The sequence below is a fragment of the Amblyomma mixtum genome, chromosome 7, assembly GCF_055824585.1.
Source record: "Amblyomma mixtum isolate Tamu chromosome 7, ASM5582458v1, whole genome shotgun sequence".
Lineage (NCBI taxonomy): Eukaryota > Metazoa > Arthropoda > Arachnida > Ixodida > Ixodidae > Amblyomma > Amblyomma mixtum.
In genome coordinates, this window is record NC_143018.1 from 124,721,255 (window position 1) to 124,738,146 (window position 16,892).

At 52.9% G+C, this 16,892-nt stretch overlaps 1 pseudogene; it reads left to right on the top strand.

Annotated features, from left to right (window-relative positions):
- The first annotated feature begins 5,670 nt into the window (after positions 1 to 5,670).
- LOC149337404 (uncharacterized) lies at positions 5,671 to 7,336 on the top strand (annotated as a pseudogene).
- Positions 7,337 to 16,892: the final 9,556 nt, after the last annotated feature.

Below are 16,892 nucleotides of genomic sequence, written 5' to 3' on the forward strand. Positions count from 1 at the left end.
GCTCTGGCACGCCCGACTAAGGTTTGAGGCTTGTTGGGCCTGCAAGTCGTGGCAGCCGAGCAGGATCGCCACCCAGTCCTCCCGGGTTGGGTTGGGGATGGGGGGAACAGCCGGGTTGGAGGAGCGGGCCCACACCACGTGATAGGTATCAGAAGGGTGCGCTACAGTGCAGGCAGATGCCGCTAAAAAACGGGCAAAAATGTTTAGTTTTGCCGGGCGCAGCAATGTTTTGATGAGAAGGAGCCGCTCATCCACCACCTTGAGTTGTTTTCATGGACGAGGGTAAACGCGATGACTGGGGTGCACGAAATCAAAGTTTCGGAGCCGTCTGCCTCCAAATACTGCGTGGCGATGCTGCAGCGTAGAACGCTCGAATGTGCACTGGCCGTATGAGCGAATGCATATATTTCTTGCAATGTTTGTGCATTCTGGGTCCTGCGGGAAATTTAAATTTAGCCAACGAGAATATCAAAATTGTGCAACCAGAAGCCAACTGTTGCAAGGATAGCGGGCTGTTGTTGTGTAGGCTCCCACAGAGAGGCAGCTTTGCCTCTACGTCGTCCCAGTTTCCGCCTAAATTATCCCAGGAATGTGTGAAGGTGCTACCGGAGAGAGAGAGAGAAAACTTTATTTCAACAGGAATTCGGGGCACGCCCCAGGGTCCCTCCACGACCCCACTGCACTCAAGTGTTTTATGCGAAGCATATTAACGTAGGTTTCGGGCCTTCGCGCGACGCCCGGCGGTGGCCACCATTGACCTTGAAGTGAGATCACATGAGGTGACGTCACGTGATGACGTCACACCGGCTGCAGATGGGGCCTCATATCGCGCCGTCGGACGTCGCTCGGCGGAGGCCTCCACGCTTCGATTCGCGCCGTCGCGCGCGACGCGGCGGCGGCGCCACCATCGCTGCATGAGGTCATATGTGACGTCACGCCAGGGATGAAGAGGCGCGCGCCCGCCTTCGCGTCAGTCTCTGTGCCCGCAACCGCGCCAGCGTGTTTGCTCCGGGCGTGTATGCGGTCAAGATGCCTCCAAACGCTAAGTACGTTAATAATAAGAATGCAAAACGAAGGCTGCTTCGCATCCACTGGGGCTTAACGTTGATAAGCCTCCAACTTTTTATGTTCCTGAGGTCCGTAACACTGGCAGCACGGCCGGTGACGATGGTCTGCACGGCCGGGTCCTCCGAGCGCAGCAGGGTCTCCCAGTCCTCCCAAGTCTTGAGGTTCTCTAGGTCCCGCGGGGGAGGGTCCGCCGGGCAGAGGGAAAGGATGTGGAGGGAAGAAGCGAAGGGTTCTGGGCATGGGCCACATGCGGGAGTGGGAAAGGATGGATGATAGGGGGCTAGGTTAAGGGGTGAGGGAAGAGTGTGTGTCTGTAGTCTGCGCCAGAGTGTTGCGTGCTTGTTATCTAGGTAGGGGTGGGGCGGGGGTAGAGCTGGCGTGAGGCTCTGTATGCCTGGGTCAGCTCACTGAATGTGTGCAAGCGCTCCTTCGTGAATCCCCGATCTGAGGCCACCTGAGCCCTGTTTAAAGAGCCTCGGGCTAAAAGGTTGGCAGCCTCGTTTCCGGGATTCCCGGAGTGCGCGGGCACCCAATCAGCTCCACATGGCGGGACGGGGGTGCATCGGGCGAGTCCAGTATGCCAAAAGCAGGGACATAAACTCGCCCGCGAGCAAAATTTAGTATCGCAGTTTTAGAATCACTTAAAATGTACCGGGCTTCCGTGCGGGTGATAGCAAGTGCAATGGCGGCTTCCTCTGCAGCATCTGGGGACATGCCTGGAGGGAGAGGTAGTGTGAGGTGGGTGGATGAAGAGTCCACCACAGCTGCTATCGCTTCAACACCCGTGCAGGCAGCGTCCACCCATACGGCGTCCGGCTCGGGGCCGTACGCTCGATGGAGTGCCTTCGCACTGGCTCTGCGGCGCTGCTCATGGCGGGACGGGTGCATATTCCTCGGGAGCGGCCTAATGAGAAGCTACCGGTGAAGGGGTCGTGGTATGGCGAGGACGGTTGGGTCTTTGGTCGGTATTCTGATGCCGACGGAGTCGAGGATACACCGACCTGTGGAAGTTTGTGGTTGGTTCGTAAACATTTATTAAAGCAGTCAAGGGGCCGAAGGCCCAGATCTAGGGGTCGGCCAAGACTCTTCGGAATCAGGCAGCCTGTAGAGTGAGGCCGATGAGCGCTCGTTGGTCGTCTAGGGGAGAGCTGCGTAGAAGAGCCTCCCAGGTATGTTGTGTGGGTGTTGGCATTTGTTGTCGTGGACTAGTCCCAGCCATATGAAGGAGGTCTGCTGGGATATTGAGAGTTTACACATCGGCATATACCGTTCAGGAAATATATTATGAAATCTTTTAGGATTGGAAAAAGTGTCCGTCTGTAGTTGGCGCCATATGGCGGCCTCTGTCTTTGTTAGTTCTTGGTGCGGACCTGGATAGAGTTGGCGAGATAGACGATAGTGTTGGAGCAGGTCGCGTGTAGTGATTATTGTGTCCTTCCTGACCAAGGCGGGCATGTTGGGGCGGGATGATAAGCGGCTCGGAAAGTGAGCCTTCGAGCTAGCTCATGCGCTCCCTTATCACTCTTCAGACCCATGTGGGCTGGAGCCCATATCAGGAGGGTCAGGTGTTTAGGAGGATTTGACATGAGTACGCGAAACACTTCGACTGAAATACGGCGATGAGTAAAACTAAGAATGACGTGCTGTGAGTCACTTATGACTACTTTAGCTTTAGAAGTGGAGAGCGCGAGAGCAATAGCTACTTCTTCCGCTTTAGTGATATGTGAAGTGCGTACGGAGCAGGAGGCATGAAGAGTCATGTTCTCATCTGTGGCAGGGACGATGTCCAGTCCACTGGCAGGGTGCCAGAGGTCCAGGCGTCGTTGATGACTTTAAGAAATGTGTTGGCTTCGGGGGGAATGTTCTTAAGAGTTGTGTACGTGATTTTGTCTGCACCGGAGGCAGAGTGTTTGTTACAACGCGCGAGAGCTGTGTCATGTTCTGTGTGCGTGAAGGGGTCTTCTAGAGCGGGAAGGACTGGGCCATGATATGGTGAGTTTAAAGAGGATTGTGAGGGTGGGAAATAAAGTTGTTGGAGGTCAGTGAAAACCTCCGTTAGAGTATGGAAGGCGTAGAGGCGTTCAAGAGTGGGTGTGGGATGAGGTTGAGGTCCGAGAAGGGAGCGGAGAAGGTACCAGGATAATTTTTGATGTAAAGTTCCGTCTAAGTGGTCGCATGTTCGTGTCCAGTGTGCGGGGTCGAGTGTCTTGCAGTGGGGGATAATGTCGTTGCGGAGTGCTTGTGCCCTGTCGCGGAGCTGTGTGCTGTGTTGTTGTGCAGCTAATGTGCGTTGGAGACGTTTTCTCCGCTTCCACAGTCGTAGAAGGTGAGGGTCACGGCTGTCGCGGGGAGTGGGATTGGAAATTTCACGTGTGGTCCGTTACAAGGTGTTTCTTAAATCAGTGACCCATGAAATGTAGTGGAGGGATTAGTCGGATGTGGGGGTAAGAACCGGCGAAAGTCTCACCACGAAGTGTGTCGCACCTTCGCCCTGCGTCGGTGGCGTTGTGTGGGTATGTTCATAACAAGGATGGAATGGTTGCTAAGTAGGTATGTGTCAGTATTGTGCCAAGTAGCATATGGAATGCATAGAACGAAGGCCAGGTCGGGCGTGGTGTCTCTGCGATAGAAGGAACCCTGTCTATTGGTGTGTACAAAGTCATTCAGCAAGGAGTAGTGTCGAGAGTATATATGACCGAGGAGTAAACGCCCTCCTTTGTCTGTGGTTGTGTAGCCCCACTGTGTGTGTGGTGCGTTGAAGTCGCCTGCCACAAGGAGCGGGGAAGTGATGGTTTGGAGGAAGTCAAAAAGTAGGGGTAGGATGGAATGCGGTTTGGGGGGGCGGGGTTGTAGTAGTTAACGAGACTGGTGGGAGGGAATGTAGGTGCGAGGAAGAGCGCCATTGCAACTAGGAGCTGTGTGAGTATAACAAGAATTTGGAGGACTGAGAATTTGAGGTCTCTTCGGATATATGTTGAGGCCAATGGTGTTCGATCTGTAGAACTCGCATGTATCGCTTTGTATCCCGGGAGGGTGTGTTCGCCTCTGCTTTCCTGTAGTAGGAGACCAGAGAGGGGGGATGGTGAGGAGATGCTGGGAAACGGGCGTACGTGCCGTGCGGATGCATCGCCACCAGTTCCATTTACGAAAGCTATGGAATGGGGGGCGTCTATTAGTCTGATATGTCCGGGGGGGGGGGGGGGAGGGTTGCTCTGAGGACGGCCACAGGGCTTTTTCTTTTTAAGGAGTGGGGAGTCAGATGGGGAGGAGAGGGCTATAAGTGTATGTTGGGATTGGTGGAGAAAAGAAGACGATGACGACGACGACAAGGATGACGTGTACCAACGCCAAGGTTATAAAAGCGCGAGTGATAGCGTGACATGGTGGGGAAGAACAGAGAAGCGATGGTTCCCGCTGGTCAAGAACACCTCGGCAGGAAGAGAGCAAGCTCCGGCTACTGCGCCGGTGACCTCGAGTGCTACGGCGTCGCACCGTAGACTTCCTGCCGTTCCAGAGCCCGTTCCAGGGAGTCAACGGCCGACACAACCACCTGCTACGACCAGGGGTGCCTCCAGCGCTGTTGCCACATATCCGGGTGGGGCCCACTACGCCAGCATCGCCTCTACGGGCACTTGGACCAGGAGCTCGTACGACGCCGCCAAAGACGCTGCCAGCGACGACAGCCTGAGCACTTCACACACCACCTCGACGCCGGCTACCTGGATGCCATTGATTGGACACATGCAATGCTTCATCAGCACCGAACCGTGAGCACGAACGCCGAACGCTAGTAGACTGGGTTTTCCCGGGTTATGTGTATTGGTAGTCTGTGTTTTGTGTTAGTTTTGTTAGTTAGTTTTGTGTGCTAGTGTTTCTGTCGCGTCAGGTGTATTAAATGTGCGTCTGTGTGGGTACACCTGTCGCCTAGAACATTCTTTCGGCGCCAGTGTTCTCCGGGAACCCGTGACAAAGTTGTGGCGAGCTTTCCAGGATTCATTTCCTTTGTTGTTTTGTTTTGTGTCTGATCTTTCCGATCCTCGACAGCAGAAAGCATGAATTTTGCAACAAATTGGGCAGTGGCTTAGCTCTGGTTAAGCCCTGATATACAAGCGAAAAGCTGCAGTTGTGCTAGGTTTGACGTCATGGTTGTCGCAGTTCGCGCACAATGCATTGGGAGCACCACGATTACGGTGGAGGCGTTCGGACGTCCACCCACTCCCATTGTGGAGACGGAGGAGGAGACGGAAATCGGACGGTTAAAATTCAGGGGGCACTATGAACGTCTGGGTGCTTCTCCTTCCATGGCGAGTGCGACCGCCTATTTTCTGACAAGCGCATTTATAGCCCAGTAGCGTGCAGCTGCATCGAAAGGTCAAACAGTGGCGAGGAGGAGTATCACGCGTAGCGGTAGCGGCGGAGCACATGCGCAGTAGCGCGCGGCTGCGGCGAAAGGTCAGGCGACACAGTCGGCGGCGACGGCTGCGGCCGCCGGCGCCGCGTGTGACGTCATTTGGTTTCGTGCATGCGCAGAACTCGCAGATATGTGCACCGGCTCACGCGAAGCTGGGCTCCGACCTTGGTAGTGAGGCTTTTCGCTTCAAAATGTTACAACTGGCTCTCAAGCGAGGTTTAACCAAGCAAGAGGCGATGGGTCTCTATGAGGAGGAGGCAAAGAGGCAGAGAGAGGAAAGGGCACAAGCACGCGCAGACACTCGCGAGGCAGGAGAATGGGAGAAAAGAAGGATAGAACGGGAAGAGGTGTTTTTTTTTTCTGGAAACAGGCGCATGCCGCGGGAGGATATGAGGAGACACAGGCGATGATCAGCGTTCCTTAGCGGGTACAGAATTTCCTAGACCAGCCAGAGTTCGTCCAAGAAAGCTTATGGCTCCTTTCTTGACAAAATAGATGATTTGGACGCATATCTGCAAAGATTCGAGCGGACAGCTTTGGCCAAGGCTGGAAGCGCAGTAAATGGGCCACGGCGTTGAGCATGTGTTTAGTGGGGGAGGCGCTGAATGTGTTTGAGAGGATGCCTGCTGCTGATTCCATGGATTGCGAGAAAGTCAAGAAAGCGCTCCTTCAAAGATTCCAGCTTACGGCGGAGGCTTTTCGCGAGGGATTTTGCATCGCGAAACCTGAGGATTCTGAAACCGCTAAGCAGTTTTCCTGCAGGCTGACCAACTGTTTCGACAGGTGGCTTGATAAGTCAAGCACAGAAAATAGGTTTGAAGGGGGGCGTGACAAGCTGGTGACGGAGCAGATTTTAGCATTGTGCAGTCCAAGGCTAGCGCTATTCCTGAAAGAATATTGTGTTCATGGGAAGAGTTTGCCGACACTGCAGACCAATTCCTCGAGGTTCTAGGGTAGAGAAATATGAGTACGGCAAAGGAGGAAACTCAAAACGTCCTAGAGACAGATGCGACAAAGCCAAGAGCCTATGGCGGTGCATCTAAGGCGCCAGTGAGGTGTTCCCAGTGTGGCAAGGTGGGACACCGTGCAGTTGACTGCCGTACTAGTAGCGTTGCCGCAAAGACACAGGTTGTGTGTCAGGGTTGTAAAAGGAGAGGTCATACTGTGGATGAGTGCCGATATAGAACGCAGGACCGAGCTGCATGCGTTGTCGACTCTCAGGTAGAACTTGTCACACCACCTGAAGTTCCACAGCTAAAAGGAGAGCAGACGTCGCTGGAAAATGAGGTCGTGAGTGGAACACCCAAGTCGAAAGTAGAAATGCCGGAGGTGATTGGGCAAATAGGAGACCGTTCTATAGTGGTGATTAGAGAAAGTGGAGCCAAGACAGTTTTGGTTCGGAGAAGCCTCTTGAAGGACGAGAATGTTACAGGGGAAGCGTCGGCCGTCACTCGTGTAGATAGCACAGTCAGGTATCTTCCCGAGACCAGAATTCTAGTGTGCACGCCATATTATACTGGACAGGTAATGACAAAATGCGTAGAATAACCAATCTACTATCTTATCTTGGGGAACATTACTGGTGCAAGAAGTGTAGAGGACCCCGATCCCGAGTGGAGGATGCTCGACATTGAGGAACACGCAAAGGAGGAAAGGCTCACGACCATTCATGCGGGTGATGGGGCAGTCACTTTCTCGTCGGCAGTGCAGACAAGAGCTCAAGTGACAGCACGAGCAACGCAGCGTCCGCTCTCTACTCCCGCTACGATGTGTCTGAGCGTAACACCGGGCGAAATTTCAATTAGGCAAAGAGAAGACCAAAGCTTGAAAGCCTCCTACAAAAGAGTTGGGGAATAGGTGTAAAGAAAGTGGAGTCCTACGTCATTCCAGTGTCACTTGGTAAACGGTCTTCTGCACAGGGAATGCATATTTAGTTCGGGAAGGTGGGTCCCACAGCTGGTGTTACCGAAAAATATGCGAGAGACAGTATTAAGCTTGGGACATGACGCCATTATGACCGTACACCAGGATGTTCACAAAGCGGTGTCAAGAATCATCGAGGAGTTCTTCTGGCCAGGTGTCCAGAGTGGCGTTAAACTCTTTGTTCGCTCATTTGACATGTGCCAGCGCAGAGTTACCAAGAGAACAGTTAGTCCCATACTTTGTGCAAGATGCCAGCCATCTACGTACCGTTTCAAAGATTGGCTATTGACATTGTGAGGCAAATCTCTCTAGTATCCGCCAGAGGCAATAGATATGTGCTTTCCCTGGTCGACGTGGCCACTCGTTATCCTGACGCTATTTCAATGAAGACTATTGACAGCATCCATGTGGCGGAGGGTCTTGTGGAGATGTTCTCGTGTTATGGGCTCGCGAGGGAAATTTTGAGTGGCCAGGGCTCGAACTTCACATCGGAACTAATGAAGGAGGTTAACCGCCTTTTGTCAGTAAGGCGTGTACAGCGATTCAACGGCATCCTGAAAAATATGATCAGGAAAATGTGCCAGGAGAGACATACTAATTGAAATAGATACCTCCCTGCTCTTTTGTTCGCTTACCGCGAAATACCGAAAATGAATCTTGGTTTCTCGCCCTTAGAGATGTTGTATGGGAGAACCCTTAGGGGTCCACTGGCAATAGTCAAGGAGCTGTTTGCTAATAAAGAGATTGCGTCAGATCTCAAGACAATACACACATACGTTCTTGAGTTGCGGCGAAAGTTGGAGGAAACATGCAGGCTTGCACATCAAGGCCTGAAAAGGGCGCATGAACGCTATAAGGGCTACTGTGACAAGAAAGCCACTCACAGAAATCTGAATCTGGGTGACAGGGTTCTCATCCTGCTACCCACGGATCATAATAAGTTACTGATGCAAAGGAAGGGCCCTAACCTTGTGACGTAGCAGAAAAATGACATGGATTATGAATTATTGATAAATAACACCACGAAGGTTTTCCATGCAAATATGCTGAAAAAAATATTAAGAAAGAGTTCCCGTACGGTACGCCCGCTAGATAGAATGCCCGGTAGTGGCAGAGGAGACAGATGATGTTGCAGAGGTGCCCACGTCCAGTGGGAAGAAAAGTGTAGGGTGAGATAGGGTACTAATGAACCCCAATTGGAATGAAGATTGGTTTGGTTTGGTTTATGGGGTTTAACGTCCCAAAGTGACTAAGGCTATAAGAGACGCCGTAGTGGAAGGCTCCGGAAATTTCGACCACCTGGGGTTCTTTAACGCGCACTGACATCGCACAGTACACGGGCCTCTAGAATTTCTCCTCCAAAGAAATTCAACCGCCGCGGCTGGGATCGAACCCGCGTCTTTCTGGTCAGCAGCCGAGCACCATAACCACTGAGCCACTGCGGCGGCTATTTGAATGAAGACAGATCACAGATAAGTGTTCTACTCCAAGCATTGGGTACGTGTTTGTGGATGTGCCGGGCAAAACTGATGTCATAAGCTGCAAATTAGATGTCTCTACAGATAGACCAATCAGTGTGAAAAAACCCACTACCTTCAGTAGTTCAAAAATCAATTGAGAATGACGTGCGGTAGATGTTGGAGCTTGGTGTGATTGAGAGGTCGGGGTCAGATTTCAATGCGCCTCTCGTGGTTGTCTAAAAGCCCGACGGTACTAGCCACTTGTGTGTAGATTTTCGTCGGCTAAAGAGCATCATAGTACCCGATGGGGAACCTCTACGAATAGCGGAACGCAGTGTTCGCTAAGGTAGCTCACAAAAAGTTTTTCTAAATTTGATATTGGTTAAGGGTATTGGCAAATACCAATGGAAAATTCGTCGGAAGAGAAGGCAGCATTTTCTTGCTCGGCGGGTTCATTTTAGTGTAAATTCATGCGTTTTGATTTGATGACCGCATCCGCAATATTCATGAAGCTGGTTCTGGAAGGTTTTGGATGGGCTCTGAAATGTAGAACACAATACTGATGACATCCTTCTGGCAACAAATGCGTGGGAAGAGCACGTAATTACGCTGGAAAAACTATTTGACAGAATTCCGCAAGCCAGGTTGACATAAAACCGGCAAAATGTGAGGTGGGCTTTGATGCCATTTCTTTTCTCGGACACAAGCTCGGGATGGGCCGCATCGCGACGAAAGACATCTTGGCCAAAATACAGCAAGCCAGAAAACCGACGACCAAGAAAGAAGTACAGTCTTTCCTGGATTTAACGGGATACTACAAGGAATTTATTCCCGATTATTGATCCGCTTGTCGAACTCTCTAAGGAGGGTGCAAGCATTCAGGTGAATTGGACTGCTGAACATGAGGACGCATTCGTGATGTTAAAATGGCATATGGAAAAACCGTCCGTGCTGCTTACTCCAAATTTGGATAAAGAAATTGTTCTTCACAATGATGCACCAGACGCAGCGTTAGAAACCGTACTTTTGCAAGTAGAGAATCGCATGCTACATCCGATATTTTTTGCCAGTAAGAGATTTTCGGCTAGTGAACGCAACTACTCCACTGTTGAAAAGGAATCCTTGACGGTCGTATGGGCAGTAAGGAAATTTCACTTTTATTTTCATGTGAGACATTTCAGAATTCAAACGGAGATGCAGTTTCGCCTTGCAAATACTCGTTTCAGGTGGAATATATTAAACGCAGAGATAACGTTGGAGCGGACTACATGAATACAGCCAACTAAAAAGCTTTAGCTATCTCTGAGAGGTATCTTATTGCTGTTGTTGTTGTGTGTGTATACAAGGAAGTGTGTTGTGTACATTAACCTCTTTATTAAGGATGCCGTACGGGCAACGGCAGTGGTGTGTTAATGTTCCGTAAATGCAAGTTTGTGTGCTGGGTGCAGAATCGTCACAGAAGATAGTCGGTTGGCTTGAAGGCTTGAAGATGGGGGTGATGTGAGCAGTTTTTTATGAAAAAACTCTTGAGAAAAGGAGCCCTTGGCACATATAATATGAAGCATGAAATAGAAGCATTGTAGTGCAGCAGCCGCGCTCGCTGACTGTCGTGAACTGTGGAGGTGAAAGACGACGACGATCCTAAGGTGTGAAGCTCGCTCGCAGCCCGAACGCTTGGCAGAACCTTTGCTGAACGTTGCAGAGCGACCTAGGTTCTGCTGAGTCACAACCCCCTCCTACATTTGGTGGAGGTGCTGGATGGCTTAAAGTCCTTTTAGAAGGATTTTACTAGCCGCCGTCTCCTCCGTGATGGCCACGAACACGTTGCCGCCCCAAGAGGCTAAAGCTTCCTGATGCTTCAGACACTCCTCGAACTGCGTCACATAAAACGGTGGCTGCAGCATGTCTGAGTCGGCTCCATCCGATATGCACACCAAAAGTATCACGTAGTTTGGCATCGGCTCCCGAGGCAGGGGGGAGCGATCGCCGGCCGCGTCTCGAGCGGACGCGCCTCATTTCGGCTCCGATAATTTTCGTCCAGATTACCGAAAAATTCCCTACGACCGCGAAAATTTTGCTTGTACTCGACGGTTACCGAACATCACCCGGCACCCGAAGACATCGCTCTCGACCGGGTGGGCCAATTTTTGGGCCTTTTAGGCCCATTTATGTCTTCATCCCGTGGGAGCCCCAGCCAGGCCTAAAGCCAAGCAGCCAGTCTCCACCGTTCTCCCCGGACGCCATGGCGGCCTCCGCTCGCCGCGGGTACGATCCCGAGACGATGGCATGGACAGAAGTCGTCGCACAAGCCCTGTCTTCTCCTGAAACCTCCACTCCGACGCAGGAGATCGTGGATGAAGGCCTCTTCTCGTTGGTGGCACTTCGCAAACGCCAGCAGCGCCTGAACACCTCGGCAGTGAACGGACCCTCCGTGAGCGCCCCTGCTTCTGTGCATCCAAATACTTCACGTTCCAACCATCAGCTCTCGCCAACAGCGGGATCGACGAAATGACGGCCTGCCGCTATGCCTCGACTCCGCAAAGAAGACTTCACGATCGTCATCAAGCCCAGAATGACGGTCTCCCTGAAGACGGTTCTGCAGAACGGTGACCTTGGTGCTTTGCTCTCCGCCTATGTTAATGCCTCCTCGGTAGACACTCTTAGTATCTGGCCCATCTGGGACCAGAATATCGTTATCGCCACCACTCAAGACGTGAACGCGGCGAACGCACTCGCTCGTGAATTTACTCTGAAAGCTTCCAAAGTCTCCATCCCGATGGTCGGTCACGCCAAAGTCAACGGTGAAGTCTGCAGGGGGATCATTACCGTCCATGACCAGGAAACTTCTACCACCCTGAAATCGAAAGTCCAGTGGCGCGGAGGAGAGATAGCCTTCATCCGCAAGCTGGGGAAGTCGACGATTGCCCTGCTCACCTTCGTGGGGCATAAAGTGCCACGTTACGTGCACTATAACAGTGTGGTGACCTTGGTACGCGAATACAAGTGGACTATTCGCGCGTGTTTCCGATGCGGCACCATCGGCCACCGTGTGGACTTATGCCCGGATCCTCAACGCTATCGCTGCGGACACTGCGGCCAAACGGTCGCAGTCCTCGAAGACGGCTACTTGGAGACCTACGAGTGCACCCCTCCCTGCATCGTCTTCGGTGGCGGCCACCTTACGGGTTCGCAAGACTGCAAGGCAAAATTCCGGCGGCTGCAACGATCGGAAAACCCAACCGGTCAATGAAAGCAACGTCAGTGTGCAGTGCCCCCGGGAACTGACACCACTCCAAAAGTTCCCCCGCCTGGCAACAAGCTGGTGCAAGGCACATCCTGACCAGCGCCACCGGCGGGCGCGTTGCCCGGGCGTGTCTTCAAGTCCCCTCCATCAACAAGCCAAAAGTCGTCACGTGATCCAGGCGCACCTGTATTCCAGAACGGGGATTTTCCGCCTCTTGAGGGCCGTCCGCTTGGCACACCAAAGAAGACATCACAGCCAAAGGTAGGCAGCCGAGACGGGCCTCCTCCGTCCCCCCGCATTCCCCTACCTTCTTCCCCACCAACCCTTCCTCCTCCTGCCCCCCTTAACTCTGAGGTTGCGGACCTCCGCCGTGAGCTCGAGACTCTCCAGGCTCAAAATGCTCAACTCCAGGCCAAAATTCATGCGCTGGAAACGGTTCGGTCCTCCCCGCCTATTGCCCAGGTAGCTCCGGAACCGATGCAACAAGTGCCGGTGGACCCGACGCCATCTAACTCTGACACGCGTTTCACCACCCTCGAAAACGCCCTTGCCGCATTAGCGACTCAGATGTCAAATTTCAGCCAAATTCAAGAAAACCTGTTCAAGTCAGTCACGGCCACGGTTACGGCCACCGTGACGGCCAATATTAAGACGTGGCTGGAGTCAAACCCCAGGCTTTTACGCCGAATGGGGCCCCTCAAAGACGCAAACCGCCCATCAATATTCAACCGCCCCATCGATCTAACCGAACTCACGGAAGAGCCGGAACCGATCCAGCCGCAGGTGACGGAACCTGCGGAACCTGACGGAAAATTATCGGAGCCGGCTCTCCAAGGCAGTCTCCCTTCAAATCAACATGGCTGCGTCCCCTCCCAACCAACACCCTAATGGGCGCCGCCCCCCGCAAAGACAGCAAGTTTTTTCCCTTGTGCACTGGAATTGTCGGGGTTTCAAAAACAGAACCAAACGCGCCCACTTAAGGGCGTACATTGACAACCTCGAACACCCCACCGCAGTCCTTGCGTTGCAAGAAACCGGAGATGCGGTTAAGCTCACGGGCTATAACACTTTTCAAGGAGACCCGTTCACCTGTATCCTAGTCCATAAGGGTTACACAGCGCAGGAGGTTGATCTCGACCTAAATCTGGAACATTCGTACGTGATGGTCTCTGTCCTCCCCCTGCGGCGAACAGATAGCCCCGCACACATACTTAATATCTACTGCCCCCCGAAACTCAAAAACATCACTTTTTCTAACATCTTTAGCGCAGCGCTAACGATCGCGGGTCGCGACCCCCTCATGATAGTGGGCGATTTTAACGCGCCCTGTCTCATGTGGGGTTATTGCAAGGAAGAGACGCGTGGTTGTAAGTTGGCGGAACTTATTTCTACGCTGGGCATCACTCTTCTAACCGACCCAGTCCACCCAACACGTGTAGGGAACTCCGTCACTCGGGACACCTGCCCCGACCTTACCCTCGTGAAACACATCCAACACGCAGAGTGGATCAACACCGAGGACACCCTCGGTAGCGACCACTGCATATTGAACACTGTCATTTACACTCGCCCCTTACGTCGGCCCCTTGCGCAAGCCAAACTTCCCGACTGGAACGCTTTCCGCCATGCCCTCCCAGTAACTTCTCTCATGGAACAGGACTACTCCACTTGGGCGCACGGACTCATGCAAACACTCCGTTCACAAGAAAATCATATCCAGCTTACGGAGCGTGCACCTGACGTGGATAACCACCTAAGGCACCTCTGGGAAGCTCGCCGCAGCCTCACTAAGCGATGGCGGCGGCAGAAACACAACCGTAAACTCCGCGCTCGCATCTCTGACCTCACCCAGCAAGCTGCCGAGTATGCGGCCCAGCTCGCAGACACTAACTGGGTAGATCGATGCAACAGTGCAGCAAGACAGATGTCCAGCCGCAACACTTGGCGGCTCTTCAGGAGTCTCATAGACCCCACACAAACACGCTCGGAGACCCAGAAACACATCAATTGCGCGATACACAACTTTCAAGGAAACACGAAGCAGCTAGCGAACACCTTGCGCTCACAATACCTCAATCAGGAGCAAGACCCGCGCGGGCAGGATTATTCGTATGCAGGCTCCAATAATCCGGAACTGGATCAACTTTTCTAGCTTCACGACCTTCGCGCGGCTCTTGCCAAAATGCGCAGGGGGACGGCGCCCGGGAGGGATAAGGTCACAGTCAAATTATTGGCAAACCTTCCTGATCGGGCATACGAAACCCTACTCGAATATATTAACGCCATTTGGACCGGGGACACTTCGTTGCCACCGGATTGGAAGACATCATTGGTAACCTTTATCCCAAATGCGGGGAAACCGGTAAACACAGACAACCTCCGGCCCATCTCCCTCACTTCATGCGTAGGAAAACTGATGGAAACGATGGTCCGTGACCGCCTCTCAGAATATCTCGAGAGCAAAAGCTCCTTTGACGACACCATGTTCGGTTTCCGACCCAGTAAGTCCGCACAAGACATCCTCTTACAGCTTCATAACGAGGTTCTCGAACCCATAGAACACCCACACAACGACAAAATAGTCCTAGCACTCGATCTCAAGGGTGCGTTTGACAATGTAAAACACGGCGTTATACTAAAGCACCTTAGCGAGACCAACTGTGGTCCTCGTACATTCAATTACATCAAATATTTCTCAACAGACCGATTTGCCTATATACGTATACAAGAGACCGAGTACGGCCCGTTTGAGATGGGAACGCGGGGCACACCACAAGGCGCTGTGTTGTCCCCGCTTCTCTTTAACATTGCTATGATGTACCTCCCGGCACAGCTGGCGGCTGTCGGCGGTGTTCAGCATGCGCTGTACGCCGATGACATCACCATCTGGGCCACTACGGGAAACATAGGAGAGATGGAGGAATGCCTGCAAGCAGCGGCGAGCATAGTTGACCACTATGCCACGTACTGCGGCCTCCAGTGCTCCCCGTCCAAGTCGGAATTTGTGCATATTCGATCTTCTCCGAAATGCAAAATCTCCGTTCAGCTTTCTCTCGCAAGCGGCCCCATCCGTGAAGCGAAGGAGCTACGAATATCGGTCTCTTCATTAATCAACATCGTAAGGCAGACACAACTCTTGCCAAACTCCGCAAAGTCGGCGACAAGGTGGGCCGAATGGTTCGCCGCGTTTCCAACAAGCGAGGAGGGTTGCGAAGTAAGGATGCGATGCGGCTCGCGCATGCCTTCGTAACTAGTCGAGTACTGTACTCGACTCCTTACCTCCGCTTACGGAAACATGACGAAGATCACTTGGAGATTGTACTCCGCAAAATTTTCAAGGGAGCCCTCGACCTCCCGATATCCACTTCCAACGCGCGACTCCTCGCATTGGGGGTGGTGAACACCTATCGAGAACTCCGCGAGGCGCATCTCGTTAACCAATACACGCGTCTCGCCTAGACCATGTCCGGTCGCCGCCTCTTGGACCGGTTACATATCAGACATGATCACCATACCATGGAACGGGTTCGAGTGCCAGAACCGTGGAGAAGCACCCTCTACGTTCGACCCCTTCCGACTAAGATGAACAAGGAAGACCATAATGGCCGGCGCCAGGCGCGGGCGAATGCCCTGCACCGCCACTATGGCACAAAGAAACACGTCTTCTACGTCGACATTGCAGGCCCCTACCGCTCCAGGGGGGAATGGTACACGGCTGCAGTCATACACGAGGGAAAACAGGTAGACGGCCTCTCGTTCAGAGCGCCCACCTCAACGCATGCGGAGGAGGTGGCGATCGCCCTCGCAGCCTCACATCCCGACTCTAAATTCATCCTCACAGACTCTCGCGGAGCCTGTCGTAACTTTGAGTTCGGTTGGATCACTCCACTCGCTCAACAAATTTTACACCGCAGTACTCGCGACGGCGATCCAACTCATCGCTCAATCATATGGGTCCCCGGCCACCAAGGCATGCCAGGTAACGAAGCCGCCCATGAGGCAGCCCGCGCGCTCACTCACCGGGCACCAGGCGTCCCTTGGGAGGAGCTTAACCCAGATCACAGCCCTCTCCTTTCTTTTAAAGAAATTACTGAGCACTATCGTGCCGAACACCGGCGATAACCAGTTCCTATGAATGGACTGGGTAAAGCTGGCGAACGAATTCTTCTGAGGCTCTTTACAAACACCCTGCTGTGCCCGGCGGTTCTCAAGCACTTTAATCCTTCTTTTGACGGCCGCTGCTCATTCTGTGGGGAGGTGGCCGACACCTTCCACATGGTTTGGGCATGCAGAAAAAATCCTTCTCTCCCCCCAATCACCCCTTCCCCTACCCGAGAGGACTGGGAGGCGGCCCAGCTCAGCTGCCAGGAATTATCGGCCCAAGAGGCCCCGGTTCGGCGGACTTGTGTAGCGGTCTCGACCAACGGGATCCCAGAATGAGGGACTCCGCCTAGTATTGTAAGGGGTGAGACCCATTAGGGGCCTCTCCCCGAGCACCTCTCTGTAAATAACTAAATAAATGCTCTTCACCACCACCACCCGAGGCAGCATAGTAATCACCTTCTAGACTTTTCCTGGAAACATCAGCGGACGTCGACAGCCTTGCAGAGGCGCAATCAGATAGAGTACCTGGTACCTCACGCTTGAATCGGGGGCCATGCCCAGCAGCGGTTCGTCTTCGCCCAGAGCCGAGAAGCACGCTTCCTCAGACGATGCTTTCGTCTTTTCCACAAAGCCCTTTATCCGGGACGTGGTGTCCACGAGCATGTGCTATTCTCGACACAGT